Source organism: Manis javanica, chromosome 11 (genome assembly GCF_040802235.1).
Source record: "Manis javanica isolate MJ-LG chromosome 11, MJ_LKY, whole genome shotgun sequence".
Classification (NCBI taxonomy): domain Eukaryota; kingdom Metazoa; phylum Chordata; class Mammalia; order Pholidota; family Manidae; genus Manis; species Manis javanica.
In genome coordinates, this window is record NC_133166.1 from 90,239,355 (window position 1) to 90,260,542 (window position 21,188).

Here is a 21,188-nt window from a genome sequence, read left to right on the forward strand (position 1 = left end):
CTAGCGACATTGCAGAACACCTCTGTGAGCTGCCATGCAACAGCCACAGATCTTGTTCTACAGAGTTTAAATTCCACAAAGAGATGATCAGGGAATGGGGTGGCTGAATGGCTGGACTCTAATTCACTGGAGACTCTATGAAATTTGGGACTTTTTTTCTGTTTAGCAGCGTCTAAAGCCATTCTAGTCACAGTAGCTTCAATGACACACCTGCCTCTCAAGCTCACAAAGTTTGCCTTGAAAGTCACCACTAGGCCAGCTTCTTGTGTGGGCCTTCAGGTCTTTGGGAGGTCCTTGGGAGGTCTGTGGGATTAAGCCTTAAGGAGCACTGGACATGGGGATGCATCTCAATTTCAGGCATATCACATCCGCTGCCAATGTGGCTTCCATGACCCAGGTTTTAAATTCACATCTGGGGTGTGGGTGGGTGCTCTTGACCGGTACTACTGTGGGCCAAGTATTCTTGCAGTAGTAAACTTGTGGATAGTAACTGTGGCCTTGACGAAAGGGTTAGAAGAGCATTTAGGCCATAAAAGATTTCGCTATCAGTGAATGAATGACCACTGCAGGATTTCTGTGACCTAAAGCACCTTCTTCATTGAATAAAGGATTCTCTTTACTAATATAAAACTAATCCAAATAAATAAATAAACAAAAGTAGACTTTCGCAGGCCATGTGAGTGTGAGCCTGTTGTCAGATAATGCAAATGAATAGTAAAACTGAGTACAACCTCTCTCTGAAGTGGGAATAAGCTCTGCTGAAAATCGCAACTTCAGGCTTAGGAAGGGTTTGGTGTCAGTCCTTCTTCCTGGGATACATAAAACGAGAAGCTGTCAATTGTTTCTTGAAAGAAAGTAGAACAGAAAAAGATGAGTGCCAAGTTCTTAGCAGCCTGCAAATCCCAAATCAATATCAGAAAAACTTCTAATTCTCAAGTATCTTCTACATATTGAGCACTATCAAGGGTTTAGAGTGATCTACATGCATACGTGCCAATCCTCAGAGCATTGCTGCAAGGTAGATGTTCCTGCCTCTGTTTTAGTTTTGAGGGAAATGCTGTCTCCAAGGTCGCCCAGTAAGGAAATGGCAGAGCCAGGGGTAGACCCAGGTCAGCCTGACTCTGAAGCCCATGACTTCACTATCTCTCAGCCCTCAATTAGAAGAGCTCCCACTGCTCTGGTCATACTGAACTCTAATATTTCCAGATTTCTAGACTTTTCAAGCCAATCTGCTTGGCTGCAGCAGCATTCACCCATATAAGTCAGAGATATATTCCAAGAATGAAACCAACAAGACAGTGCTGCGGGCATCACCCCGTGGGTTCGACGATTCTCAGATGATGTGCTGTGGCCTCTGAAGGTATATCAATGGCTCCTGCTGCCAATGACTGGGGGCTTCATCACTGACTATGACCACAAGGACCCTCTGCTTCCTCTGACCCCAGGCCCCTTCCCATCCGACAAGCCTTTCTGCACATCCATGTTCCACCCTGGGGCCAGTCAGAACTCATGGATCTGTTGATTCCACATACAAATCCCAGGACTGTGCTATTGCGATCATCTCTCCAGACAATCCTCTCCACCATGGGGGGCTCCTGCTTCTTACCACTATGGACATGATGCTATGTGGAATGAGGACATCTCAGACAGACCTACAGTCTCCCTAAGCTAGACCCACAGGGCAGGTCTTGCATCCCCTCAAACACATTTGGCTCTTTCTATGGACCCAGGGGATTCAACCTCAAAGAGAGAGCAAGGACTCTCCTGTCAGAACCCCTGCACCTTCTCCATGCCTTACTCTCCAGCAACTGGAAGAGGTTTGCTCCCTCCTTGGAATGGGAATCCCAGGTCATAACCTGCTTCTTGTAACACTGTGGCTTAGGATAAGACCCTAAGGTCAGACCTCCAAGCTCTCACTGTAAAGGGAAACTTTGGGAAACTCAAAAAACCCTTTCTCTCTCCACAAATCTTGGCTTTCAAAAGGAATCCTCTCCACTGATTCAAAAGGGGCTAATTTGAAATTGAAAGCTGAGCAATGATTCCCTTGTTGGAGGCTATTTCTACCTAGCACCACCGAGTTCCTATTACTGATCTGTTTACCTGCGCGCAAAAATTAAGTACAGGAATCAATGGTCAGTGTTTAGCAACTTTTATAGAAATCAAAGAAATTTTATTTATGTTGTATTTAATAAAAACATTGTATCTTTACATTTATACTTATTCTTATTTCTAGTGATTCGTGCTTTGGTTGTATTTTACAAAATGATGGATTGGAAAGTTTTTCCAGAAAAACTGTCCTAGGCTCTATCTCAACTTCCCCTTTAAGAAATGGCATACCAGAGTCTCAATGAATGGAGAAGTCATAGAAAATGAGGACTTAAATACAAATATAGAATGGTTTACTATCTCAAAAAGGAAAAAGATCTTTATCATGCAGCCATTACATTAATTAAATTGAAAGAAAAAAATGTACCTTCCATTCTCATGGGAAAAAGAGAAGACTAAGTGATGTACAATCAACAGAGTATTTCATCCGATATAATTGCCCATTGGCCTATCTTATTGGAGCAAAGACTAAATTTGAATGGATTATAAGACTCTTGGGAAATGGTGCCTTGTGAGGCATTATACCCATGACTGCAGTTCATCCATTGTTAGGTATATTGGCTAGGTACAGGCTTAGTAGCAGTGAAAGGAGTCTCAAAAGTACAATGGCTTAAATGAGATAAAGTCGATTTATTTTCCATGTACTGGTCCAGAAATTGGTAGGGCAGGATCAGTGGGGTGGCTCTGCCACCTTCAACTCCCAGATCCCCTCCCCGGATCCAAGGAACGAATCCTCTTCTCACTGTCTCCCAGCCAGTGAAAGGTATCCCCAAATTAGCTCCTTTAAGAGCAAGACAGGAAGTCTTTAGCTAAATGGCCAATTGCCCAGTTAAAATTCTATTTCTATTAATGATGAGGAAAATAGATAAGTAAGTAATCTGCCACACTACAGTATCTTAACCAGGCTGAAAATTTTTTAAACCCCGAGCTTTCTGGACTTGTCAACACCTAGCCACTCATAATTTTGCATTTAGAAACCTAAATCATAATCATTCTTCCAGAACTTGCCAAGTTAAACATAAATTTGTACTGTGCTTGTAATTTTCCAATTTTCTTGAAAATTTTCCCCCAGGTGATTTGATAGTATTATGGTCATGAGATAAACAATAAAATAGATTCCCTAAAACAGTGTGGTTTTCCAAAACTGATTCGAGAATATATATATAAAGCCTGAGCAATTGTTAGCAAATAAAGAAGTTAAATCTCTAATAAAAAATCTTCCTACAAAAATACCCTAGTCCAAGTGACTGTAATGGGGTTTGTGGGGGGGACTTGGTGAATGGGGGAGCCTAGTAAACATAATGTTCTTCATGTAATTGTAGATTAATGATACCAAAAAAAAAAAATACCCTAGTCCAGATTGCTTCACTAGAAAATTCCACCAAATATTCAAGGAATAAGCAATTCCAATCCTATGTAAACTGTTTCAGAGAACAGTGTATAGACATAATGTGGGAAAAGGCATCCTGGGCTGGAACAGTCTGTGCAAAGGCACAAGGGAGACAAGGATAGAATGAATTGGAGAAATGGGTGCTTCAGTACAGAAGGAACTTGGGACTTTCTAGAGAGAAACAGAAGATGGGGCTGAGAAATCAGGCAGAAGTAAATATTTTTAAGCCCTTTTTAAGCCAAGGATGATGAGGAATTTTGTTTTATCCTGTAAACAATTAAGATCCAATTAAGTCAGATTAGACCTGCATTTACTTTACTGAGGGTCTGTGCTGTTAGATGATCCTGAGATACCCTTCCTATTTATGCAGGAAAAAATGTATGTGTAGAATAAAAGTTAATATCAACATTAACTGAAAACCTTTTGCTAATACCCTAGAAACAAAGAAGTTCCAGCAACCTTTGCCAGTGTCTTTAAAAGGTGCTTTAATCACCAGTCTCTACAAGGATTCAGATAAGCCTGAACCTGGGATGGCAGACATGCTAAGCACAAGCCACCTCACCTCATTCCTGGGCCCATAATATTTATGATAACAATAGCTAATATTTATTGAGTATTCTGTGCAAGATCCATTGCTAAGCAATTGGCATGAATTATCTCAACAAATCCTCATCATGACCTTGTGAAGCAGGTGTAATAATCTGTCATCATTTTACTGATGAGAAACAAGCCTGAAAGTGATAAGGTAACTTGCTCAAGGTCACTCTGCTAATAAGTGGCAGAGACTGAACTTGAACTTGCCTGTCTCTGACTACAACCCCCGTGCTGTTAGCTGGTATGCTGTCCTGCCCATGGCAGACATCGCTAATAGATCATTACGTTCTTTTTTCACTCAGCCCAGATTGGGCCTCCCAACTTCTTTTAGCACAATGCTCTAGGAAGCCATTATAGATAGATCTAGCTGGCACATGAGATAAGACTAATTGCTCCCCTTGGCCTACACCCTAGTGATGTCATCTCAGATGCAGCCTCAGATTTTGATTCAGCACTGTATAAGCCTGAACAACATTAAAAGCTGACCTGCCACCATAATCTGTGTTCTAGAATATTTACTTGGAGTTTTTACATTAAAAGACCTCCCTAAACTGCTTTTCCAAGCTGATCCAATTCGGCCAATATGTGGGTATGGAAAAATGACAGATGGAATTCGTGCTATCCACAAACTGTTTATATAAGTTTGCTGCCCATAAAGAATGACTTTGATCAGAAACTTGCAGAAGTGATTCCAGAAAGAGACTATGGCCTTTACGCTCCATGTTCCACATATCTGGATTGCTTGAATTAATGTAGAAGCTAGAAGCATTGTTGAAGACTCAGAATTGTTTTGGATTTTGGAAAAGATTAGTGTATCCCTAGATATTTCACATTATATAGCATTTTAAATGTCCCTTGTCATTCCACAAAACGTGGTAAGAAGTCAAGTATGTATGTTAATTTTATAGAGCCGTTCCAGGCAGATGATTCCATTTTAATGCAGCTGCTTTCCATTTTTATCTCCAAACTCTGTAACTGTCACAATTTGTCAGCAAACATTTACAATGCACAAATAATGCAGCAGCTTGGGATGGTTCAGGAATGAAGACTGGTAAGTTCAGGGCTGAGAGGAGGAGAGAGGTCTGACTGGACCAAGAAGGGGCCCAATCCCCTATCAAGAAAGAGAGCAACAGGAATGCCAACCCAGATCGGTGGCTGGGCCTGGAAGGGCATGTGGGTGCCCAGGAGCAGTACCATGGGCAGCATGACCCTTTCTGTCTCAGTGCTGGAGCAGGTGAGTAGGTAGAGGAGCAAGTCAAAGTCCAGGAGCCCGTGGGTACCAGGTTGGCAGAAGTCTATACCAGAAGGTGTGCCAGCATAGGCTAGAAACCCAACCAGGACTGAGATGGGAGGGCCAGGCCCTTGTCCCAGGAGGAATGATGAGAGGAGTTAAGTGATGTGCCAGGCTAGACCCTCACAGTAGGTCTCCCTTAAGGGAGAGAGGACTGGAGAGAATCCAACATGAGTTAGCTCAGATCAAAATCCCAAACATGTGGCCTGGGACACTGTGGGAGAGAAGGGGGTGGCAAGGAGAAGTTGAAGCAATTTAGGAATACCCTGAGCGTTCAGATCCTAGGACACTAGATCCTGGGAAGGGCTGGCCATGCAGCAGGCTTTGAGACCATGTGGGAGGTCAGCTTTTACTGACTGTGGAGCAATGTCTCTGATGCATAGCTCATCTCTTTCAGGACTTTCTCAGCAGCCGGGAAAGGTCTACAGTGGGACCTGTATGTGTGGTGACAGGGAGGGATATTGACCTATGTCATACTGCCAGTATGGGGTACTTAAATATCCCATTTCATTTAATTCTCAGATTACCTCAGAAATGTTAAGATCTGCCCAGGATCACAACTAGTAGGTGTCACAGCCAAGCTCCGAAGTCCTGTATAACTCCACTCGGTTCTCTCTATTCCATCAAGCTGCTTCTGGGGCGAGCTAGCCACACACCCCTGGGAAAGACCAAGGCCAGAGATACTGCAGACTAGGCAAGCAGGTCTCAGTGGTGTCAGCCCTGAGTACACATCAGAATCTTCGGGAATGTTTAAAGGACACACACGTGAGAGCATGCAGACATATGCATGCACACGCACGTGCGCGTGCACACACACACATCAGGGCCATCCCCAGAGATTCTGGTTTCACTGGTCCGTGATAAGGTCTGGGCACTGGTCTGTTTCTTTGAAAACTTTCTTGCTAATTCCAAGGTGCAACCAGGGCTGTGAAACATTGACTTTTCTTGTTTCTTGCGCTTAAAGTCAGTCTGACACACACAGGCCTGCTGGTCCGTGGAACCAAACTGAAAACCTAAGGCTGTTTCTAACTTTCACTTTGCCCTTAACCCTCTTGGGGACTTTAGAGGGTTGTGGTGAAACCATTGGGAGGTAATGATGCAACAGCTGTACTAGGTATGTGCTTCTGCCTCCAGAACCCTTACTATAGTCAAGACCGCTTCCTGTTGGTCTTGCTGCTCCATTACCCAGCACTGTACCTAGCACATTAATACACACTAAAACCCACTGGTTGAATGAAAATGAATAAATGATTTTTAAAAAACAAATTAACATTTGAAGGCCCTATTGAGCAACCTACTCCGTCAGTGGACAAAGGCCCCAGAAGTACAAATACCCTATACATAAATCCACTGTGGGCATCACGTCACAGGATTGCGGATCAGGGGTTCTATTTATGTGAGTCTTGATAGGTCTCCATGGAGAAAGTAACGAGGCTCCTGGGGAGTGTGTTCCGTCCTGGGAATCTGGGTCAGCTCTTGCCTGCCTTAACCCATCATGCAGCAGGCCCTGGAAAGGGCCCAGCATCATGCATGCCCTGGGCTTCTGCACAGCCTCCCTGCAGATCTCACCTGGCCGTCTCAGACCCGTTCCTGCCTTCTCGCCTCTCCCTGGCTCTTGCCCCCTACATCCTTGGCCAGACCCTGCCTCTCTGGTTCTGACCTTGGCTGTCCTCCTGTCAGGCATAAACCCTTCAGGGTGCATGGGTGGCTGTCACTCTGAATGAATTCCCTTCTCATCCATTACCCACAAAGCTGGTTTCCCCACTGTGCTTAGTCAGGCTCCGTGGATTATCATCAGGCACCACCTGCATTCTCAGGGAGGGGTCCCAGGTGAGCAGGACACTCGCCCTGGACAGAGCGGCTGTCCCCAGTCTCCGTTCCCGCACAAAGGCGATGATTGAATGTTGGTGGGAGGGACACATTCAGATGGGATATGTCATCGTGGCACTCTTAGCAGAGTAAAACAAAACTCAGAAATAAGTCCCATGTCCCCAGAGGACACATCGTGGCAGTCGCAGCAGAGTAAAACAAAACTCTCAGAAATATGTCCCATGTCCCCAGTCCTTTAGGGGAGAGAGAGGATGTTCTAGAAAACTAAAAATATTCAAATGAAGAAGTTGGTCCACTGGCAAAATTGTAAGAAAGGAAGCAAGATTTCCCTGATTTCAGACCCTATGAAAATAACCCTGGAGGCAACTTAGGGAAGTGGAGCAGCATAGAAATGACAGAGACTGTGGACATGTGGAAAGAATGATGAAAACATGGAGATAAACGACAGACCTAAAGGACAGGTGGGCCTCACAAAGCTGGGCTAGTTGACAGTAATTGACCTGCAATTCCCACCAATTCAGCCATGAATTAGCAGCCACGGCCACCAGGTGGCAACAGAGTAGAGGATGGGGAGAACTTCAGCAGGTATGAGAAGCGGGCAGGAGAAGTAGGGGATTTGCGGGGCTAAGGGTCCAGCGGTTCCACAGGGGGCGACTCAGAGGTGAAGATGAGGACATACTTTGGACCTCACAGTCTTAACTCTTCTTGCCTGGCTGGAAGCTAAAGGGGTGCGATATTGGGCAACTCTAGGTGTCAGTAATCAGGAAGAAAAAAAATAAGCTCTTTGTTTCCCTTTTTCCAATTCAGTGAGAATTCCATTCTGTGTGATTCTCAAACTCAAGGCAATATATGTAAAAAACATGTAAAAAGAGCCTAGCATGGTGCCCTGCACCCAGTAAATCCACCCAAAATGTTAGTTGTCTCTCCTCCAGCCTCATCTGGGCTTGATCCATGTCGCTCCGAACTGAAGTACTCTTGAACTGAAGCCCGCAGCCCCTCTAGCCAGAGACCCTTTTGTCCCGACGCCTTTGTTGTAACAGATTTCTCACTGTGAGGCCCAGGCAGCTGCCAGCCCCCCCCCCCACCCCCGCCCCAGGAGCTGGAAAGTCCGCTCACAAACAGTGCATTATAGCAGTCCTGCCCCCTCCCGCCGCTTGCCCTAGCCCCAAACCCAGCCTCCAAGCCATGCTGCCCTGCACAGGCTCGCGCCCCTGCCCCCCCACCCCCCCACCCCGACAATGTGTTTCTAATCTGCCCGGGAACAGTCACCATGCTCGGGTTTTCCTGCCTGGCCTAATCAGCTTCGCCTCTGGGCCTTGGCGTCCTGGGGTGTGTAACCCAGAGGCTTGCACGGAGGTGATCAGATTGCAGGGAACAGTATGTTTTTCTCCCTGCCTCTGCTTGTTTTCTTCAGGGTCAAGGGCCAGCCAGCTGAACCGTCTTTCTCTTGCTTCACTCCTACCCTCCCTGGGACGTAGTCGTTGCAGCGGGTGCAGGCAAAAAGAGCCGCGGGATGCACAGGGAGTATGAGCTGTGCGCAGGGTTGCAGCAGGCAGTAAGATGGCTGCTGCCATGGGGAATTCATGCAGACCATTCCTGGCCAGATCTCTTAAAGTGGTCTGTTCTTGCTTTGCTTCTGCTGTCCGGAGGAGTTTTTCCCCTGCTCTGTGCTGAGCTGTCATTTTTCAGTCCAGCCCGGCACTTACGAACTTCCGGTTCCTCTGGGCAGTAAACACTGTGGTTTCCCAGGCCACAGTTCTGCTCTTTTCTCATTTTCTTACAAAATGCAATTTAAAAATGTTAGAAAAGTTTAAATGTTTAAATGGCCAGGTTTAAATATTTAAAAGAACAATTCAATAAAATGTTGACTGAGTCTAGGACCTTCTTCAACTTTCCTTTTCCTTGTTGGCAACTTCAGATAAGAAATCAGGTGCGGGGTGAAACTGGAGAAATGTTCATCCTTTTAGAGCAGTATTAAAATGACTATTTTTAATAAAAACATTAAACAGTTAATAATTAAAGCACAAGCATTTTTATCCCTAGAAAGGGTTAGAAAGGGTTGGAGTTCCTTCTGGCCAAATCACATTTTCCACAGAGATGGTAACAAGATGAGTAAGAATATAAGAAGTGAGACTAGCCTCCCAAAATGTCATGAGGTCAGCTGGGGGTGAGCTGGCCTCTGGGGTCCCAGCCTCAGCCTGGTGTCATCTGCTGCTCAGACTGTCCCTGCAAACACCAGCTCACTGACTGGACATGGCTGTTCAGCTTGTGTGGCACCAGCAAGCGAGCCCCATTCTGATCGTACTGCACACACCCGGTGATGACATTCAATATTTCATCACTTACCCTGCAGCAGACTTTTTTACTTACACCAGTTCAAAACCCAGAAGAATACTTTACTATTTCACTTTCAGTGCAAAGTCAGTATCCCTTTTGTAAATTAAAAAAAGCATAAAAATAGAGAAATGATGACATGAATCCAAAAAAGCAAGAGAATGCTATTAATTTTTCATACCTTACCCATAGCAATAAATCTAATCAATTTATGAAAATAAGTTCCTCAAGAGAAAATTTATGAACCTAAGTTCCATTGAGAAAAAAGAAAGAGTTTATAATCCTTCTGTAAAAAGGAAGCTACTGAGTTTGCAAGGCTGATGAAGGATGACATGTAATGGAAGCAGTTACTTAGGTACACAGCCAGACTCCCTGGCTGTGGGTCCCAGCTCCCCACTTGGATGCTGGGAGACAAGGGTTAGTTCTCCACATCATTGTACCTTAGTTCCTTGTTTGCCAAATTGACATGGATCTCCGAGTTATTTCTGACAACTATGTTTGGTAACGCATGCAGTACACTTACTATAGTGCCTGACCCATCACTTAGTAAGCTCCCCATGAATGTTAGCTATACTAGTAACTAGTAGTCATAGTATTAGCATTAGCAGTATTCATGGATTTAAAATTCCCACTCACTAGGGTATAGCACCAAAAAAAATTGAAGAAAGTATTATTTAACTATTCTCCCTATTAAATTGGTTACTAGCCAGTTCTAGCCAAAATGATGGAAGTGACTTCTGCCCAACAAACTTCTCTTTGGATAAGGCCTCTGAAGCAATCTCCAAATTTCAGTCTTGGCATGCATCACGTTATCTGGAAATGTTTGGAAAGTGATGGAAATGAGCTCCTCATCTACTACTCCCTGATGAATTCCAGTCTAGAAAAATACTTGTAAAGATATTTTATTTCATTTTCTAAAGATCCCTTCATAATATTCCAAACAAGGAGCTAGTTATTCAGATGACTGCACAACCATATGGTTCAGATAATGAAAAAATTTTCTGATATTTGAAATGAGTTGAATACTTGCTTCAGTTTAGAACACACATTCCTGGGTCCTTGGTGTACTGTCTGATACAGCTACCACTTCTTATTAACTGTGTGCTAGGGAGGATTCAAATATTTAATTCTCATAATAGCCTAATGACTTAGGTACTCTGTCTCCATTTTTACAGTTGAGAAAACTGAAGCTCAGAGAGGTCATGTGACTTCAGATTTGACCATTAGTCATGGATTCAAGACTGGGATTCAAGCCTGCTGCATCTCCATGCTTCCTTGCCTCCATGGGCGCTGCCATATCACCGGAGGCTGCAGCACTGTCTTGGTCATTCCCATAAGCCTGAGCTCAGAGCAGGGCTCTAAGGTGAGATGTTCTGCTTCCTGTAGATTCCTGTTGGCCCAGTCCTACCAGGAAACCCAGATAGTGAGCAAAGAAATCTTGGGCACGGGTGTGCATTGCAGTATGTGCAAGGTAATGCAATGGCCCCAGGGCCTGAAAAGAAATCACAGTGCCTTCTCCTGCACCTGGAACTGCTCCCTACTCCATCCCCTCCCTCCTTTCTGCCCTTCCACTGTAGCAACCACCACTCCAACCTCCCTTTGTGTACTAGCAAAATCATCTCTGTTGGCCTATATACCATGTATAGGAAAAATTGAATTAACACATAGTAGGTCTCTAAGACATGTGAGAATAAATGATAAATATAATTGAAAGTTTCTTTGACCATACGTTCCTCAGGGCAAGACATTTGTTGGATTTATCTCTATCTTGTTAAAGCCTAGAAAGGCACCGAGTACATAATAGATGCTCAGAGATCATCAGTTATTGAATATTTGTCACAAAGGAGCAGGAGGAAAGCTAAAGAAGGGATAGTTTGGGTTTTATTTTTAGTGCCAATGTTCAAAGGTATTTAAAAGAAAAATGTTCCCCCAAATGCTAAGCACTTCATCAAATTCCTAGAACATCCCAGCTTGAGATCTTCCTTTTATATCTCACCCCCTTCCTATTCCCACTTCATTCTGGAAGTTCTCTGGTTATTGGGAAAGGTTCTAAAGGCAGAGGGCTCGTCTTGGGGAGACAGGCAGGGACAAGAGGTGGGAGTGGAGGAAAAATAAGGGATGCAGCAAAGAAATACAAGAATAAGAAAATGCTCCTGTTTCTTCCCATGTGCTTCCAGGTTGCCAGGAGGGACACAAAGACCTGCCATCAATGCTTCCCACCCTTGCTGGTGCTGTAGTCTAGGAGAGAAGCTCCAGACCCCTGAACTCTAATGCTTGAGGAGATTGAAAGTTGATTAGCATTGTCACTATCTAAGGCCATCTTTCTTCTGAGTCCATCTGATTCCTTTCCAATATTAGCTGCCTGAGGACTGGTGTTCCTTTTCAAAGCAATTGAAATATGCAGATTCAGGAGGATTTGCCTGGAAGGAGCCTCTGAGGAGGCTTGGGCTTTAGAGGAAGGTGGGAGAAGAAGGGAGCTGTCTTTTGATGGGAGCATCTGTGGAAAGAAGGAGTTCTCTTTGGAGATGATACCCTTGGACAGGTGATAGAGGTCGTCATGGGGAAGTTCATTCAGGGAGGGTGGACGCTGTTCTGAGGAAGCTCATGTGGTCCTGGGAGAGTCCCAAGGGGCCCCAGCATCCATGGAGTGTCTCCTCGCTCCATTACAGCAGATTTCCTCAGACATCACTAACTAATGTCAAAAGAGCCTGTAGAAGGGATGGAAGAGTTGGCTTTAGCCCTACCGATCACTGTTAACTTTATTGCTCTCTGTCCATTACATTTGTTTAGAGAGTCTCAGGACTGTTCCTCACAGCCCAGCTCTGGCTAAATTTTTGGTGGCAGAATGTTGCTTTGAATTCAGCATTTCCGGATAGGGTCATCGTGGCCTCCAGTTTCATCTCTCTTACTGACCCATTGCACTTCTTGTTTTCTTTGACCTTGAGAGCTGTGTGCTTTGGTGTTTTTACCCTACAAGCAATTTCAACTTTCTCCTTTCGCCGTGGCTCCCTGTTATTTCAGTCTCGGCTCAGTATCACCTCCACCCAGGTCATGTTTTTTTTGAGCCTGACACTGTTGCTGTCACAGCCAACTTACTCAGCTCTCAGCCTCAAAAGCTTCAAAGTCTCAGCCCAGCCCTAGACACAAGACAGGATTAGTCTAGTGTGGATTTTTGAGCCCCAAAGTTGAAGACTTTAGATACCTGACATCAAGTGCACGTGTGATCTGGGACACTAATAAGTGCATGTGTGATCCAGGACACTAATGCTACAGGTCCGCATTGGGACAGCTATTGGGTGTGTTCCTGATCATATGACACACAGCACACATACTTAGTAGGCCTTTTATGAAGGTAAGCCTGGAGATGTTTACTGACTCCTTTGAAACCCTAAATTCAGAATATAGGAAATGTCACTCGAAATTGGGCTTGTGGTCTGTTCCATTCAGGCAATAACCATAAGAGCCAACATCTGCTATACAGTGCTGGCATTCTGTTAAGCACTTCTCAAACATTTTCTTATTTAATATGGTTGTCCTCATAACAGTGTTGTGGGATGGACGTTATTATCATCACTTTATAGATGAATCTGGAACTTAGACAAAGTAATTTGCCCAAGGTCACATATCTTGCATGCTACAGAAAAAGACTTGAACCCCAATCTATTTGAAACACAAGCCCAACTTTCTAACCAATTACACTCTGGGGCCAAGGCTCTTTAGTGGAGAATCATACTCTGTGTTAAGATTGGGGTTGGGATTCCCAAAACACTGTTCAGTTATCTCAACAACCATGACAATGTTGTTATCTATGAGTTTCTCAAGTTCCTTGAATATAGATCTTCTGCTTGAACAATGTCTTGAGTAAATGGTTTTAATCAGATTAATATGTATTATGTGCTTCCTTTCACGTGAACTAATGCTACTGTCTTCAATCTTGAAAGAGCTGTCCTTAATTCTAACACTACAAGATTTATAAATTCCAATTTCTCCTCATACAAACTTACAATTTTCTTCAGATTAATTATCTCATGCTTTAAGGCCTCATTTTCCCTCATTTCCCACGCCAAAGCCCTGCTTTCAGTGTTTTTGTAAGGCAGCCGGCTCATACCTCCCTTCCTGCCCCTGTACTCCAGACAACCCAAAAACTCTAGGCTGTTCCTCACCTATGCTGTCAGTTCCCCACAACCCTTCAAGCTGACATGCCCTTCCTTTATCTCCATCTGTTTCTTATCTCCTCATAGTCAAAATGTATACTTCATCATGATCTCAAAGATTATCACCTCCTTGCAGTCTTTTTTGATACCCCTCACATGGAACCTATTTCACTCTCTTGTTAAATAACCACAAGACTATATATTTGTGGGTGCTTCATATGACACTTTGCACTTTATTGGGTTTCAGTTACACCAAACATTTCATATTTCTCCTCTAGATTCTACCTACCTGAGGGCAGAGTGAATCTATTTCCTAGGCACTTGTATTACCTTGGGTACTCACATACTGGTTCAATGCATGAATGAATATATACATATATATACATATCAGTGGTTTGCATTGATTTCTTTTCTGGAACATTTCTATTTCTTTATCACAACTAGATAGCTCCAGCTGCTTTGAAGCATTCCATGTGATGGATTACTGTGAGTATATATAAGGCTAAGACAAATATTTTTATAGCTTGTATCTGACTGTCTCCAACATTTTATTGGTCACTTAAAATTACAGTGGCACATTGAATCCAAGTCTTCCTGGAGAGGTCAGACCCTCTGCTGGATCAGAACTGGAGGCACTGTGCTTGTCATTTCAAAATGCAGTGGGGCTGTTTCTTTCATTAATACATTACTTTGCTTGACTTTAATCTGAACATACTTCACCTTATGTACAAGGTGAAGATTGCACTGGGCATTCTTTCAAATTATATATTTTACAGAGATATTATTAATTGTTTTTGTGCCACTGTGACCAGAAAGATCTCAAAATTAAAGACACTTGTGTGGTAAAAGGAACTGAACATCTTAATTCCTCTCCCCTAATATTTAAAGTGTGCAATGAGTTGGGCTGAATTTCTGGCCCATGCTGGAGTGCAGAACTGTCAACCCAGGTACCAGCTTTGATGAGTACTGGCTAAATCTTTATTGACTGCACACACACCGTGAATATTTTAACTAACATTATTCATAATATATTGTGTGCCCACATGCAGCTGATGTACAGAATACCGAAAGGCACAATCTGCAGGGAGTTCAAAGGCCTAAGAGCTGCCTTTCAGCTCAAAATTTGCCTCTTTTAGTGAGCCTTCATCGTGTTCAAAGAAAAAAAAGAAATCCTGATTATCCAGTAGTTTTTGCTGCAATCATATTATGTTCCTATGTGAAAACGTTCTTTCAAAGGAGATTGTAGTGTTTGCACAAAAAGGCCCTTCAACCTATTTTAATTTCTAGTCTATTTTTCTACCATATAAAAGAAATTTTTCTCCGTGTCATATAGATTATGACTCCAAAGGCTCTCCAGGAGAGGCAGAACTCAAAGATAAATGTGCCTAAGGAATTACCTAAAAGAAGTCTGCATAATCACAAACTACCTCACACAGAAGGTAAGGATTGCAGTGGGCATGCTTTCAAATTATATGTCTAGAGACGTCATTATTGTTTCTTGTGCCATTACTACCAGCAAGATCTCAAAATTAAATGTCTCATCTAAGGCCCACTAATTCAGCATCTCTGGGGGATAAAGCCTGTCACCTGTGTTCTTTTAAAATGCTCTTCTAGGATTCTGATCAGTTGTCCAGGGACCAGACTTTGAGAAAAATTTGGAAATGGTAAAGCAGAAAGACTGTGAGGGAGTTATCCCAGCATCCAGGGCTACCAGAATAGAAAAGTGCTGACTTCCCATGGGGTGTGGGGTCAACACAGGGCCCTGCCTGTTCCCTGCTCAACATGAGAGCCCCTGTCCTTAACAATGAATGTAAAGTCTGGGTCAAAATGGTGTAATAGAAATGCCATGGGCTGATAGCACAAGAAGACCAGGGACCTTGTCCAACCAGCTGTGAGATTTTGGGGAGACACTTCATCTCTTGGATCATCATTCATGAAATGAGAGAGCTGGACCCAGTTATCTGTCCTGGTGCCCAGCTAGCCCATGCATTCATTCAGCAAATACCCAGGCATTGCCTTTAGAGCATCCCTGTCCAGCACAGACATAATGTGAGTCACATGTGTAAGTACAGATATTCTAGCAGTCATAGATCAAAAAGTAAAAAGAAACAGGTAAAATTAATACTAGATTTTATTTAACCCCATATGTCTGAAATACTGTCATTTTAACATGTAATCAATATAAAAATTATTGAGACATTCTATATATATTTTTTGGAAATCTGGCTATATTTTGTGCTTCAGGACTTCCCAGTTCAGACTAGTGACATCACCAATACTCAGTAGCCATTCATGAAGTGCGGCTATCGAGCAGGGATCTACAAATTGTGCCCTAGGGCCAAATCTGGTCTCGTGTCTGTTTTTGCATGGCCCACTAGCTAAGAATGATTTTTACATGTTTAAATTACTGAAAAAAAATTTTTTAAGAATATTTCATATAATATTTCGAAAAGAATATTTCATATATATGTGAAAATTATATGAACTTTAAATTTCAGATGCACAAATAAAGTTTTTTTGGAACTTAGCCATGCCCATTCATTTATATATTATCTATGGCTATTTTTGTAGAACATTGGAGTTGAATAGTTGAAACAGACACCATTTTGAAAGGGCTACATGTTTGTTCTCTGGTTCAGAAAAAAATAGTCACAGAAAAAGCTTATAGAACCCAGAGAGGAACCCTAAGAGCTAGTCCTGGAGGACTGGCTGCCTTTGGCCCTTGGCCATTTGTATATAAGCAGGGCTTGACTAATGCTTGGCTTGGATGACTTAGCAAGGCTCCATCCAAAGAGTTGGGGGTGCTGGACAGAAGAAGTTCAGGGGGCCAGCCAATAATATGGAGTATTGACAGATGCCATAGCAGAATGTAAAGTATGGCAGGCCTAGTATGGGAGCTTGCAGCAAAGTGGGACCTACTAGATAGCAGGCTCCTAGACAGGGGCCAGGGTTGGAGGTGGCACCCAATGGAGGAAGGGCTCTGAGGATGGACGAGCCAACTCTAGAAGTCTGAACCATTTACCTGTGGGAATGGTTTGTTCTGATTTGACCCTTAACTAAAATAAGTGCACAGAACAGCAGCTGTCTGTTCTTATTTGTCACTGTTTTGTCTTTAAATTCCTGTTCTTATCTTATTCAAGCTCTTTCAAAGTCCATTACTTGTGCTGCATCCCTCCTGGCTGTTCTCACCAGCTCTGGATCGGGGTTTGTAGATTGGCTAGCCGGTCTTCTGCTGCCCTGGCTGTGAATGTGCATGACTGAAGGGTGGTCTAGCCCAGGACCTTGAGTTCAGGGAACCTTTCCAGGACCGTAATCACCTGGGACAAGCTCCATCAAAGGCATGTTTTGATCTATCAACCCCTTGTCCTGGCCCAACCCTTTTAGTTCCTGTAAGTCACCTTTGGGTAAAATAAAGATAACATTTATTAATTTTTCTCTTTTAAACAATTGGAAAAATATGACCAAGCCTTTGGCAGGGGGGGGGGGGGACCTTTCCTGACCTCTTTGATCCATTTCCTTGTGAGTTAAAAATTCCTGGTAGTATTTCTTTAATGTGGTAGCATTTTTGCTGTATTATTCCATAACTACTTTTTAACCCTGTGACCCAATCATTTCTGCTTTCATTCATTTTAAAAAAATTCTTTTCACTTACTTTCATGACCATAAGCTCATTTAAGTCTGGAAAATAGTCGCATGTTGTGGGAAGGGTGTTATTAGTTCCATGTTTACAGACTCAGAAACTGAGGCCCAGAGATGTCAAGAGATTTGCTCAAGTTCACACAGCTAGTTAGTGGTCAACCTGAGTTGAATGTAAAGTCTTCTGACTGCCTGGGCACATGATCTTCTGCTACATTTTACTGGCTGCCTGTTATTCTTCCTTTCTTCTTTCTTTGTTTGTCTCAATATTTCATCCTTTCAATTCATTTTAACTTTAGACCATGTGTTCTCCACCATCCAAGTCCTCTCCTTTTCTCTCAGCAATGCTCATGTCGTATCCTCTCTGAAACAGCCACAGAGCCTCCGGCCTCCTCAGCATCATTTCTTGCTGGACCAGTAGGACCGCATCATGTGCTGGGAGTCTCTCTCCTCCTTGTCATGTACTTGATCTCACATTCTGATCTTTTCCCACTATCTTTTGAGCTTCAGCCCACTTGATGATATGGGGGAAAGGGTGGCTCTTGTCTGCTCTGACAGAGAACAGCAAACCTGAGATACCCAAAACTGAGGTTCCCAGCCAAGATCCTTTTCAACCTTAAAGCACCCATAGTGAGTTGCAGAGACACTGGGAATTATCCCAAGCATTCAAAGGTCAATGTGAGTTACCTTGAGTTTTTTTTAAATCACAGTTGTTGGAGCTGGAGAATCCTTGAGAGATGATCTTATCCATCCTTCTCATCACAGATGAGGAAGCTAAGATCAAGAGGTGTCTGAAATTCAACCCCCACATGGGTGTTGGGAATGAGCATCCTACACTATAAAATAGTTGGGACTTATTGGCTTAATTTATCTTGAAGAACGTACTGGATTGTTGTTTGCATAAATTATCACCTGGATATTGCCTGGAATATCATCAAATAAAATGAAAGACCACAGAACATGACAACCAAATGGAACAAGATTTTTCTTCTCCAGCGTATCTCTTTTTGAACTAGTTAGTAGCTCCCTACTGAATTTTCTGTGCATCTCTGAAATGTCACCTAAGAGTCATTCATTCATTTAACCAACATTGGGAAAGTCAGATGATCTCTAGGTTTCATATATTTTTCTAGATCCTTGATCCTATTTTCTAGATCACCATCTGCTTGAGGAAAGGGACCCGCCAGTAGGCACCATAATGCAGCCAAAGGAGGTAGACCCAGGGTGCAGGGAAGCCCCCAGGGCAGACACCCTACCCAGACTTGGGAGGTGAGCCTGGAGGTGGTGGGTGTGTGATCAGGAAAGATTTGCACAAGGAGGCAACTGACTTCCAGGTGGAAGTCCAGGATGGGCAGAAATGAGCCACTCTTTCATTTATTCCATAAATATTTAAGGCGTACCTTATGCGCCAGGCAGTGTGATAGAACATTCTAAGTTCAGAGATGATGGAAGCATTAGAAGCCCCTGACTCACTGGCCCTCACAGTATAAAGGAGCCAGACAGTGAAAGGTAAACAAACATTATGAAGTGTGACATGCTAGAAAGAAACAAGAAATGTGCTGAAATAGAGTGAGGAGGGAGCATAATAGATGATCAGGAAAGGCCTTGCTGAGGAGGTGATGCTAAAGAGGACCTGAAAGGTAAGAAAGCATTGACAGGAGTATTAAAGTATTAGACAGGAGGCCTGGATGTGCAAAGTCCCTGAAGCAGAAAGCTGCCGAGTCTGTTTTAGTAACTGCAAAAAGGCCACATTGGCAGCCTTCAGTGTGGTGGCATATGCTCCAAACACAGCATGAGCCAGACCTCTAGAGGTCTAGATCCTTCCTAACCTGTATCTGTTGAACCTTTCAAGTAGGCTGAACTCACTAATTGTCTCCCCGGATCATTTGGATGGCTGTCACTCCAGCCTTTCTACTCAGCTGCTGGAGGCAAAATTTCAGAGAGCAAACTAGAGACAGCAGCTCACCAGTGTGTACCGCTCTGGATGAAAACAAACTCTGCAGTCCCAGTGAGATAAATGGAAATTCAGAACTGAGGGCGGCAAGGACAGTTGGCCAGCAGGGGGACAGGCAAGTGGCCAAGGGTTCATGTTTGGATGACAAGGGAAGAAAGAATAAAATGTAAGCGAAAACAAGGACTTCTCTTCAAAGAGTTGGGAAACACCCTCTGCTTCCCTTCATTTCCCAGCTGGGGAGGGCGGCTGCCGGAGGACAAGAGGTCAGGAGGAAGCATTGAGTCCCGGACACCCTGCCTGCTCCCAGGAGACCTGCTGGGGTGGGTGTCACTGGGCCGGATGCCGGAAACAGGAGACACAGGATGCAGTGCTGGAGCCCCTGCCCATGCCAGGGCCTGCCCTGAAGAACTGGACATCAGCAAACAGAAAACCATTCAGACCCTGCAGCCAGTGGGGTTCCCATGGCAACCAAGGGCTCCTGGGTGGCTCCACATCCCTCCTCCTCCTGGACTAAACTTCCCATTTGATCACTTCGGTGAAGTACAGTCTGGGTAAAAGGTGGCAGGAGGGGGTAGTTAGTGGAGGGGGTGCTGAGAGTGGGAAGAAGAAACCTGGTTTTCATATTAAGGTTGAGAATTAAAAGCCCTGGGTTCTCTAGGCAGAGATATAATCAGGCTGTGTTTTGTTGAGCCTGACTTTGTTTCCAGTTCTGGCATCTGCCCGAGGCTCTTTTCTAGCCAAGGCCACCAGTCACTGCTTCTTCGTGGCCCTTCCCTCGCCATCACTCTTGCCTTCTGGAAAGGAATGCTCTGCTGTCCAATATTGTTCCCAAGTTCCAGCTGGCAGACATCCCTCTGCCCTTTCAGTGGTTGACAGATTAAGGGAAGGGAAAGGAACCCTGGAAAAATTAAAGAAAGGCAACCCCTGGGCCCCACCTCCAAGATTCAGAGTCATTAAACCCTCAGCGGAGTTCTAGCATCTGCAGTTTTCACAAGCACCCTAGTGGATGTGGGTTTTGTTGGATGCTAAACACACACCAAAGAAACACTGTTCTCAGGAATGTAGCCAAGATTGTGGGATTAACAGACTTCCAGGCATGTAAGCCAGGATTCAGACTTGGATGGCAGACACCAGACCCACTGGAGAAAACATCCTCCTGTACAAGGAGGTGTCTTTCCCAACCCCAAGGGTATATATACATGTCTCAGGCCATTTGCAGCAGCAAGTATCCTTCAGCATCAGTAAGCTGACGCTAAAATCTTCCAAAAGAAGAGGTCCTAGTTCTCCTGCTAGAAATGTGCACTACATTCTCTTTTCCCAAGGGACTCATGGTCTCCAAGACCAGCAGGGCTCATGCAGTGTCTGACTTAAGTTAAAGTGGCTTCACTGGTTGTCATTTCTGATTCTAACAGCTCAAATAAGACCCAGGGGAAGTCACATGAAATAAACCAGAAAATGAACAGAAATGAGCATGACCGAAAAGCTGGGAGGAACGGCTCTCGTGTTGGAAACGGAGGAAATGTTTGTGTTGACTTTGCTTTCCTCTTTGATGCTGATCAGATGGGGTTGTTTTTATTTTTGTATGCAGTGACTATATTTTGCTTTGAGCCTCTGTATTTTGTAAGAACCCTTGGTTGCCTGCCACTTAAGACAAAGAAATTAAGGAAATCTCTGAAGGAATATTTTAATAATTATAAAAAAGTTGATTAAAAAGGAATAGACAAGAAGAAGTGGAAAGTGACTGATCTCTTCTCTAGAAACAAAGATGAGCTGTGACTTGTATAGGAAATGTGCTAGCTCCACGTATTAAACGTTAACATACAGAGATTTCCCTGAATGGACCATCCACTGCTTAATGCCCACATTTCAGAACACTAAGCCCTTACTTTTTTATTATTT